This window comes from Mastomys coucha, unplaced genomic scaffold (genome assembly GCF_008632895.1).
Source record: "Mastomys coucha isolate ucsf_1 unplaced genomic scaffold, UCSF_Mcou_1 pScaffold22, whole genome shotgun sequence".
Classification (NCBI taxonomy): domain Eukaryota; kingdom Metazoa; phylum Chordata; class Mammalia; order Rodentia; family Muridae; genus Mastomys; species Mastomys coucha.
In genome coordinates this window covers 3,882,583-3,894,191 of record NW_022196905.1, presented here as the reverse complement: position 1 = coordinate 3,894,191, position 11,609 = coordinate 3,882,583, and the positions used below count along the sequence as shown (strand labels likewise).

Sequence of the window (11,609 nt, the reverse complement as noted above, 5' to 3'; positions counted from 1 at the left end):
CTTCCTCTGCGACAGGAACTAACACGAGCAGCAGGAGAGGAAGAGGCGCCTGGAAATATATATTCTTAAGTGTAAACATTTTTTATCTTTCTATAGTGGTAGGTTTGCTGTTTAAATATAAGGATCCATAATTTACATACTACTTAGTTGTTACACAGTATTTTTCTTTTCAAAGGTGAAAAAATGTCAGGTTTAGTAATAACAATATATAAGCAGGAATTGCTAGGTGATTTATAAATGGCCCTAAAATAAATTGAGTGTTATAAAAGGAACAAGAGAGAGAAAGAATGCTAAAAGAACAATAGTGTTGATCATTATAAAACCACAAAAACCTGGAAAATGAAAACGCAAACACATTTTAAATGTTAATAACTTATTAGTTTAAAATACATTTTCTAAATTTAAATTCAAGTAATAATTTCATATAAATTTTCCTTCATAAGAATTTTTTTATTTAAATGCAATACAGTGTTGTTCTCTAGGTAGTTTTGATGTTATTATAGGAAAATATACAAAAACATATTATCAGTAATAATCATTTAATTTATCTAAGTGTTATGAAACATCAGCCAAATGACAGCCAGAATTCGAGGTAGCAGCCCGATTTGAATCTATGTACTTTCTTTCATAATGTCCTCTCATAAAATCACTTTTCCCCTTTGTTGTAGGACTTAATTTCTCTCAAGGCCATTTTTATGTCTTCTTAACTTGTTGGCACTGTTGTTCCTTGTTTCTTTCCTCCTGTGGTTTAGTAAATTATAGCAGTTTTCTCATCTTTTGAAGTTAATTATAGGAAATAAAGAGAAAATCTGCCAGTAGTTCACTAAATACTATTTCTAAAAATGGATATATAAATCCAGGAGCAATAAAAACTAATGATGTTTGACTATGGTGATTGAAATGATATTTAACAGGATAATTGTGGTTACATGTTCTTAATTTACTTTCCAGAGAATGTAATAAGATTTAAAATATGTCTAACATTTCTCTTCAGATGCATGAAATAGTGACTTGTCTTGGTTAAGGTTCTATTGCTGTGAGAAGATACCAGGGTTATGGCAACTATTATAATGGAAAGCATTTCATTGATGTTGGCTTACAGTTCAGATTTTAGTCCATTATTGTTGTGATCAAAGGACAATGGTATACAGGCAGATACGGTGCCAGAGAAGGAGCTGGGGATTTTCCATCTGGATCTGTAGGCAGAATGAAATGACTGTGACAAAGTGGCCAACCTTGAGGGTCTGAGACCTCAAAGGCCACCCTCAAGTGACACTTTAACTTCAGGAAGCCTACATCTGCTCCAACAGAGGCACAGCTCTTAACAAGTACAATTCTCTATGGGTTTAGTGGGGCCATTTTTGTTCAAGCTACCAGAGCATCTTACACCTTTGCTGTATCATGCTAGCATATTATTAAAAATTATTTCCATAGTTGTAGAATCCACAGATCTTTTTGCATTCACATGGAATGGATGACAGTGGAACTTTGGGGTATTTCCATGATGGTAACTTCATCCTATTCTTTGTCAGAAGATGGTATTCTATGATATCTTGCTTTGTTGCCTTTCCCACCCTCTGTAAAACATGTTGTTATAAAACTGGTATAATTCTATTCTGTATGTATGGTCCACTGTTGGTCCTACAAGGCTCCAATGGACAGTTACAATCCAGTGCTCTCACGTGGCCATGGTTAAATAGCCAGTCACAAAGCAAAATCAAAAGTCATAAAGCTGGAAAATGGACTGGAAAGGGTGATAAAGGCTGGGGACAGGAGTGGGAAGGAAATTTTGGAGGAGGTGAAAAGAATAATCAGAATATATTACATACATGTACAAAATTCTCAAAACTATAAGATTAGATTACAACTAAGTATAAAATTACAAAACTAACTAATTCAGTTTTTAACTCTGTTGTTTTTGTTGGCTTCAAACTTGATTTATCTCATTGCTGAGGAATTAAACCAGAGTGGAAAAATATAACTGTCCTGGAAAGAAGGAAAAAATTTTTAGACATGTTTGTGAACTTTCCTTAAGTTATCGGACTATTGAGACAATGTACCACAAGCCAAGTACAAGGCTGAGATGGTGCTTCTCTGCTAGTTGAAAATGATTACAGTTCTGACAACTGGTCAAACCACCCTGTAGTAGAGATTACAGTAAAAGATGATCAATGAAGCCAAACCTTGACTCTAACTTCTTACTCATGTAAACCTCTTATCTCTATTTATACTTAAAACTCACCTAAAAACTTAGAATATAGATGTGAAGACAGAAGGGCAGATTGCTAGATCTTTTTATTCCTCTTCTAGTATGGCTAACCACATTAAACAACTCTTTTGTGTTCATCATAATTACTTGTTTGTTTAACAGGCATTTTTTTCCAAAGGACATATTGCTGAAACCACTAGTTGAATACCATAATTAGAGGAAGATACCCTATTAGTGGTGACACTAAGTGTTAATATATGGGTGAATTAATGTGGCACTGAGCTGGGGCATCTTCACATGTTTTGTATCTTTTGTAATACTGAGAGGTACCATGCAGGGTACCTAAGATAAACTGTCACCAACAGTTCTTTTCATTAGTCGATACTCTGAGCTATATTATCAAAATTCCAGGAAATTACTTACTTACTTATTATCTTACTCTTGTTATAGTGGAATGTATATTATGGGTGCCAACAACAATTTTCCAATAACAGTTAAATACAATTCCACCACAGGAAGCAACACCTGGTTCTATAAGCCAGGACAAAAAAAAATGGGCTCTAGTGGGGAAACAATTACTAATGATGTATAAACATTATATAACTAGCTAATTTCCACCTAGACATTTGTGATTATAGATAACCACTGCTGTTACTGCACTTGTCTGACTTGGTTATTAAGAAGGATTTTTGAAGTGGGTGGTGGTTACTGACAAAGATACTCAAAAGTGGTTAAACTATTGAGAATAAATGACTATTGAAGTAGCCTGGCTGCCCAATTTTTATGGAAATATGAACAGACTTTCTTTTCCAAGACATAATGGGCATCGTGTAATAAGAAATGGGATTACATAAAGGGTCCAGAGGAAAGGCATGGCAGTGCTATGGTATGCCTTCTTCTCTTTAGTGCACAACTGTAGCTGCCAGTAGCTATGGAGAATTTGATTCCTGTAAGGAAAACTGGGGATGTATGGGATGGATGGTGAGAGAAGAGCGAAACCAAGACAAAGCTTCTGATCAAGGCCCAATGCTTATTTTTTTGAGTCTGAATTTAAAACAGGGTAGGGGGGAACCCATGCCCCACTATCTCAGAATCTCTCATTTCTTTGTAGGGGGATCTTGTCAGGAAAACAAGCTCAGCTGCTTAGCAGGTAGTGGTTCCTTGCAGGAAGCTGCAGAAGTGGTAGAACAATAGACTTTACCTAGGTAGGAAGTCTCAACCATAAGTGGGCTAGCAAACCGTGGCAAAAACAAGGTCTGATTCATTCATCCCACTCAAGGCTGGGGGAAGGGCACAGTTCCTCCCTATTTATTTATTAAAAATTAGCTGGACTGGGGCATAAGATTTACTTATACTTCATAGCCTTGCCTGTTAATTATGGTGACCACACCTGGCTTGGTACTGAGTCTATAACTCCCTCTTACCCATCTCGGAGGCCAGGTGCAGCTTGTTTGTGTTTATTTGCACAAACAAAACCTTTTAGTGTTTATTATGAACAAATACAGCCTCTTGGCACAAGCCTCTGCCTTAGGTTGATAAGAGTCCTAGAATCATCAGTTGCCCATCTCTGGATGCTGGCCCCTCATAGCACACCTTTTTCCCATTCAGACCAAAGCCCCAATATGCACTCTATTCATTTTTTCATAGCAACGAATAACTGCCATATCTGAGCTTTGCTGAAGGCAAGCCTGTATGGAGGTAACTTATCTGCTTGAAATAAAAAGTCAAAAGTTAAAAGCAACAGGATTAAAGTTGTCTGTGGGGATGTCCTAAGCACTCAATTCAGTTGCAAATTAGCAATGAGCAGACCCAGGTTCTGGCCTCCTGGTGTGAGGGAGATGGCTTTGAGAATCAATAGAAAAACTGTTATCTCTCAGGAAATAGTGAAGGCTGTGCTCCAAATTAACTCTGCTGGTTGATAAAGATTTTTAGCCATCATCATAATTGGAATCATACTTACTAGAAGACTCAGGATCTGTGTCCACTTGATGAACCAATCTTTCAGGCAGCCATCAGGCTCTGTCTTGATTTTGTGAAAAAACACAAACAGAATCTCTCCCCCATATTAAAATGGGATCTGGACCATTCCATATGATATTCCATTCCATGTTAGGGGGTCCTGCCATTTAACCATGGCATATGAACTGGATGTGACTGAATGTCAGTGGCAATCTGCTGCAGACTGATGTTTAGCATCAGTTTGCAAAAAAGTTTAAAACAAATAAAACAAAAGAAGATGTGCTTTTAGTGACCTTGGGGGCGTATAATTCTCCCTCTTTTGTTTTTAAAAGCCAATTTTTCAGAGTGTGACACAGACATTCAAAAATTCCTTGTCCCATTAGGTTATAAGGGATTCCAGTTTTATGTTCAATACCAAATTCTTTTCAAAATGATATAAAATTGTTGCCAGTATATGCTGGCCTATTATCTTTCTTAATAATTTTAGGTAATCCCATAACAGTAAAGGCTTGTAAACAATGATCAATTACATTTCTAGAGGGTTCTCCTGTATGTAGAGAACCAAGAAGGAATCCTATACAAGTGTCAATACGAACATGTATATATTTCAAATTTCCAAATTCTGCATAATGAGTTAAATCCCTTTGCCAAATATAATTGGGCATAAGGCCTGGTGGATTAACCCCTAAATGCAGAACTGGAGATAATGTAAGGCAGTTGGGGCATTGTTTTACAATCATTCTTGCCTGTTTCTTAGTGATCTTATGTCAGAGCCTTAAGGCATGGCTAGAAAGGTGAAATTTATCATGATCATGTCTAACCAATGCTACAGGATCTGAAACTAAGGCCTCTCCTATTAGAGCTCTGTCAATGAAATCATTGCCTGCAGCTAAAGACCCAGGAAGGCCAGAATGAGCTCATGTATGACCAATATAAAATGGATTTTTTTCCTAGCAAGAATGATGTTTTGCAATTGTGAGAACAGAGATCCTGCTGGTATATTAAAGTTAAATGTACCACAAGTTTACAATAGAGAAACAGACTGGGCCACATATAGACAATCGGTAAAAAGATTAAAACTATCATCCACAGACTGAAAAACATTCAGTACCACTGTCAGTTCTGCTAACTGAGCTGAGGGCCCAGAAGTCTCTATGATTACCTGTTGATTATTCATAAGCTATCCAGCTTCAGAGGAGCCATCAGTAAAAATCAAAAGAGTATTATACAGAGGCTGTAAAGATCATGAGTTTGCACCTTTTCTGGCACTATTTGCAGTCCTTCCTTTGTCAGCTAAGGCCTGCCTGTTGTAAGTTCTCAAATAGGGAATATCACCTTATATACATTTAAAAATTTTATCAACCTATCTTGAATATAATGATTATCTATAGATCCTTTTAATCCTATCTCAGCAAACAACCAATCTGTATTATGCCGTTTCAGCCAAGTATCATGATCTGCATTAAAAGACTGAATAATAATATCTGGTTCTTTGCCAAAATAGGTCAGTGCCTGCCTCCTTCCATGTATAATCATCTGAGCCACTGCCTAATAATATGGCAGGATACTACTTTTAGGAGATACCCTTGAATGTATCCACATAAGAGGAGCACTTTGCCACAATAATTCTGTAGACATATGAGTTGTATTAACAATCAACAGATGTAAAGGCAAAGAATAATCCACATAAGTAACAAATTGTTTTTTAAAAGTTCTTTCTACTTGTTTTAAGGCCAGCAGTCCTACTGAAGTTAAAAAATCTAGGGGAAATAGCATCAGGCTCCCTTTAAGAATATCAAATAAAGCTTTCAATTCCCCTATTGTAAGCTTTAAATAGTGGTGAAGCCAATTGGTATCGCCTAACAGTTTTTGAAAATCCTTTAAAGTTTTTAAACTGTCCCTGTGAAAAACTATCTTCTGGGGTAAAATGGCTTGATCTGTAAGTTTAAAGCCCAAGTAATTATAAAGATCCTTAGTTTGCACATTTTCTGAAGCTATTTGCAGACCTTTATCAGCTAAGGCATGCTGTAAATCCTTATAGCATAAAAGCAAGTCCTGAGGATCTTTTTCTGCTATTAAGACATCATCTGTGTAATGAATTATGTAGATCATTGGCCATTGCTGTCTTACAGGCTGAATGGCTTGAGCCACAAACTTTTGACATAAGGTGGAACTATAAGCCATACTCTGGGGAAGAACTGTCCATTGATATCTTTTCATGGATTTCTTAAAATTTATAGAAGGAACACAGAAAGCAAATCTTTCACAATCCTCAGGGTGCAAAGGAATAGTAAAGAAACAATCTTTTAAATCTACTACTATTTTATATTATCCATTAGGAATAGCTACTGGAGATGGAAGCCCAGATTGTAAAGCTCCCATAGGTACCATGCTTTCATTAAACTTTCTTAGATCTTGTAACAATCTCCATTTACTGGTCTTTTTCTTGACAACAAATATTGGAGTATTCCAAAGAGACTGAGACTTTCTTAGATTCCCTGCCTCTAATTGCTCTTGCATTAGCAAAGAGATGGCTTCTAATTTTTCTTTAGATAAAGACCAGGATCAACCCACACTGGAATATTATTAAGTCATTGAATTTTAACAGCATGGGATGTAGGCAAGATAGTGGCCATTATGGAAAATACCCCAACCCTCTAGTGTTAGAGTGAGGCTTAGGACCTTCAAGTGTCTTAATGCCTTGTCCTTTCTTTCCTAGCCTCTGACCAGACAAAATCCTTGTCCTTGTATCTGCTTAGTTATTGCCTCATTAGGATGATACACTATCAGAGCTATCTGTGATAAGAGATCTCTTTCCCAGAGGGTGATAGGCAAATTTGGCATAACATAATGCTGAAATTGTACTGAATTGTCTTCCTCATCTCTCCAAATTAGAAGTTTAGAGCTTTGTTTTTAGTTATTGACATAACTAATTCCTTGGAGTAGAGTAAGCATATCAGATAAAGGTCAAGTTGAAGGCCAATTTTGTCCTCTGCTAATTGTTTCACCAGCCCCAGTATCTATTAATCCTTCATTGCTTTTCCCTTCAATTATTAATTTAAGGTTAGGTCTCTTACTAGTAATAGATTGAACCCAGTACACATCAGAGGAACCAAATCCACTCTGTCCTCTCTTACTCTTAACGAATCTGAAAGGTGGTGGATGCAAGAGAACTAAGATAAGTTGAACAATTCTTCGGTTAGTAGGTACAGTTATAATACCATGAGGGGAAGCAGCCATAATTTTAATTTCTCCCTCATAATTATTATCTATAACACCTGGATAAATTTGCAGACCTTTTACAATAGAACTGCTCTGTCCTAGAAGAAATTTCCAAGTTTCTGCAGGTAAAGGTCCCAAAACTCCTGTAGGTAGAGTTTGAACTCCCATTTCTGGGGTTAATACCATGTGGGTGGTAGAACAGAAGTCTAATTCTGCACTTCCTGGGGTTGCCCTGATAACTTCAAAAACAGATTTTTCTGGTTAGGCAGCAGCTTCATAGCCCCATAAACTGCTTGTTGTTGGTGTCTGGTGGCCTGAGGCCAGCCCCTCTCCTTGTTTCCCAACAAGTTTCAGCCCTGAAGATCTGTCTTAAATTTGCATTCCCTGGCCTAGTGGTTACCCTTCCTGCACTGAGGACAAACTTCTGGGGCACAGCCTGATTACCCACTCATGGTACCTCTATTCCTAGAACAATCATTTTTAAAATAACCCAAACATCCACATTTAAAACATACTTTATTTTCTTCTTTCTGTGCAAGCATTGCTTGCACAGTGGTTCCTTGCAAAGCAGTGGCCATGACCAAGCCCTGATTATATGAATTCCCAATCTCTGCACAAAGATGAATATACCCAGTTAAGTCTGTCTGTGTCTTGTATGGCCAAATAGTGGCATGACATGCTACATTAGCATTCTAATAAGTCAATTGTATAATAAAAGGATTTCATGCTTGAGAATCTCCAAAATTCTACTATCTGCTTTAGTAACCTATCCACAAAATCCTGGAAATGTTCATCAGGAGCCTGTCTAATACTGGCTAAATTTCCACTGAGATCCCCTTTAGTTGGTAACTGGTTCCAAGTGCAGTGGGCAGCCATTGCAACCATCACATACACTCCAACAGGAAACCCAATCTGATTAGCATTGCCTTCATATTGACCTTCTCCTAAAATCATTCCAGTATCCCAATCTATGTTACCTATCTTAGCATTCAATGTGGCAGTTCTCTTACTGGATTTACACCATTCAGAACTCCAAAGTAAGAAATCTCATGACAAAGTAGCCTTATATAGAGTCTTCCAATCTTGGGGAGTTAAATTTGACTCCATCACAGTATCCAATAAAGCTTGTGTAAAAGTAGCTGTAGGACCATACTGTGCCACAGCTGTTTTTAATTCTTTTCTCACTTTGAACTCCAAAGTCTGATATTGTCTGACTCTACTGTTCTGCTGGTCAATTATCACATCTACAGAGAAAGCTAGCACATCAGATGTATCCTGCCCTTTCCCTCAAGCCTGATGTACAACTCTTTCTAGTGGTGATTGGTATATCTCAGAATCACTGTTCTTCCCTGTGCTTGACACCTTTTTTAGCGCCTGTAGCCAATTAGTCAATTTCTGCAACTTAATTTCAAACTCTAACTTACTTAATTGCATGTCCACCTGGGTAAGATCTCCTGCAGTAAAGGCCATAGGCAGAGCTGAAGGTGTGCAAGGATGCCAATCCCCATCATAATTTTTGGCAGCTCCTTTTTCTGAACGAGCTTCCTAGTCTAAAGTTAGGTCATCATTAGAATCTCTACACCTTTCTAATTTAGGGTTTAGAGGGCCCTTTTCTGAGAAACCCTCTCTGGCAGGCATTATTCCTGAAATTCTTCAAGTTCTCCTTGGGCACTATCTGACATGTTCAAGGTCTCTTCATCAATAGCATCTTTTATGAGCGCCCAGAGCTAGAGGACGATATTATCTGCCTGGGTGTTTCTCAGAGCTTCTCGAATTTTCTCCCAGGTTCTCATATCTAAAGTTCTTTCTTCTTGAAATCATGGGTAGCAAGAATCTATCAGATCTGAAAAGTCTTTTAACAATATCTATTAACACACTACCCCTCTCGTTTGAAGCAACTCTTAAAGGCTGCAGAGAAAGGCCTGTTTAGAATTTTTCAATCCCATTTTCCTCTGTCAACCCCTAAGTGGGATCAGTGTGGCACCGATGCTGCCCCAACATAACCTGTATTGTATCACACCTACAACAACAATTTCAAAAAGATGAAGTTTAAGGCCATCACTAGCATCAATTCTGTATATTGAATGTACTATTTCTATGTAATTTTCTGGCTTCATTATTCTTTTTTTGAACAAATATCGTATTCTCTCAATGTTATTTTAAATGTCATATAAGACAAATAATTATATAGGATAGTACTTGATGATATGATTTCAGTGAGAAAGAGATAATACAGAATCACCATAATTCCTTGCTATTCTCATCATTGTTTTTCATAGCTCTTGTAAGATCAGTACTGGTGCTATCTATAATTTTCCACCTAATATCTAGACTGCAGAAATTTCTAGTTTTATACTTGTCTATATCAATCATGTATATGTCATGACATATGGACTTATAAAAGGATACAGCTAGAGGCTTATATCATTAGCAACTCTTTGAAATAATCATTATAGCATTAGTTGCCTGAGATCAAAGGTTATTATATCTAAACATGTCTATTGAATCAATGAAATAAATCATGAATACAATCTGTGTATCATAAATACCAATCAGGCATTAATTACATCTGTTAACATTGCCTTGGTTCATGTGACATAGATATGATCTTTAAAACTCGGTAAGCATAGGGACTCCGGCGGGCGCCGGGACCCGTTCCACGGGCTCTGGAACTCTTGAAGGCATGGGGACCCCTCCGGGCCTGCAGACTGACTACGAGATGCTGCTCAGCCGCTTCCAAGAGTTGGACAGCGTGCGCCTTGAGGACTTTGCGGAGGTCTGGCACAACATGAAGTTCGCGACCATCTTCTGTGGCAAAATGAGAAATTTAAAAAAGAACATGTTTACAAAAGAAGCCTTAGCTTTGGCGTGGCGCTACTTTTTGCTTCTGCACACCTTCCAGATCAGAGTTGGAGCTTTGTATCTTCTATACGGGTTGTACAACACACAGCTGTGCCAGCCGAAACAAAAGATCAGAATTGCCTTGAAGGATTGGGATGAAGTTATTAGATTTCAGCAAGACTTGGTAAACGCACAGCATTTTGATGCAGCTTTTGTTTTCAGGAAGCTTCGGCTTGACAGAGCCTTCCACTTTACAGCGATGCCCAAGCTGCTTTCATGTAGAATGAAGAAAAAAAGTTCAACAAACTGAAGTGACACAAAAATTTAAGGACCCGAATGATCGTGTAATGAAACTTATCACTTTTGATGTGTTAGAGGAAATGCTGAATGTTCATGATCATTATCAAAATATGAAGCATGCTATTTCAGCAGACAAGTCCATGCCAGACAAAGCTCTCAGTCTGGTAAAGGAAGATTTTTGACAACATTAAGAACATAGTTTTGGAGCATCAAGAGTGGCACAAAGAACAACGGAAGAATCCCTCCTTAAAACCCAAACTTAAAGATGGAGAAGAGAATAGCGAAGGCACTTCAGAGGAGCCGGAGAGATGTGAGAGAGCAATGTCTTCAGCGAAAATAGAAGCAAAAGCCTTTTCATCTGTCGCCCAGGTGTCCAAGTCTAGGAGGCATCGCCAGTCCAAGCTTGACTCTTCTGACTCTGATTCTGGGTCTGGACAAGTGCAAGGCAAAGAAGCTAAGAGAAAGAGAGCCCGACAGCCAGCGGAACCAGCAGGAAGGAAGAGGTCTTCCAGGGGTAAAGGTAATGCTCCGAACGTAAGGAAGAGGAGCCTTCACACCTGAGCATGCCTATTATTACAGAGGAGGAAGAAGACATGGATGGTTTCAGCAAAGCAGAGTTCACTGCACCCAAGAAGAAGAGAAAATGCTGAACCAGGAGGCTGGGGGAGTTTTAAATTTTGAGCTTTCCAATAGAAGAAATGGTGTTATATTGTGTTCTGAGCAGGAAGTAGCCAGTGAAGACTAAATCTGAGAACAAGATCATTTCTGTGAAATGGGAGAGCCTGTCATAGGGCAAGAGCTGGAGTAAAGGTTTACTCTGAAGCTTAATTTTAACATTTTTGTTAATATTGTGATTTGTAACAAAATAAATTGTAAATGTGTTAAACTTGTTAAAGGCCTGTGTGAGTGGAGATAAAGTTTCTGTAACCTTTAGAATGTGATAGAAAGAATTGTAAATTTGTGAGTTAACACTCTTTCTTGGAAGTTTCTGTGATGTACTTAATGCAGTGCTGTAATGTTTACAATTCTGTTTTTAAAACATTGTTTGAAAATACTGTTTATATATAAATGACTCATA

At 37.8% G+C, this 11,609-nt stretch overlaps 1 pseudogene; it reads left to right on the top strand.

The window, feature by feature from the left end:
• Positions 1 to 10,058: 10,058 nt before the first annotated feature.
• On the top strand, positions 10,059 to 11,395 carry LOC116069633 (annotated as a pseudogene).
• The last annotated feature ends 214 nt before the right edge of the window (positions 11,396 to 11,609 follow it).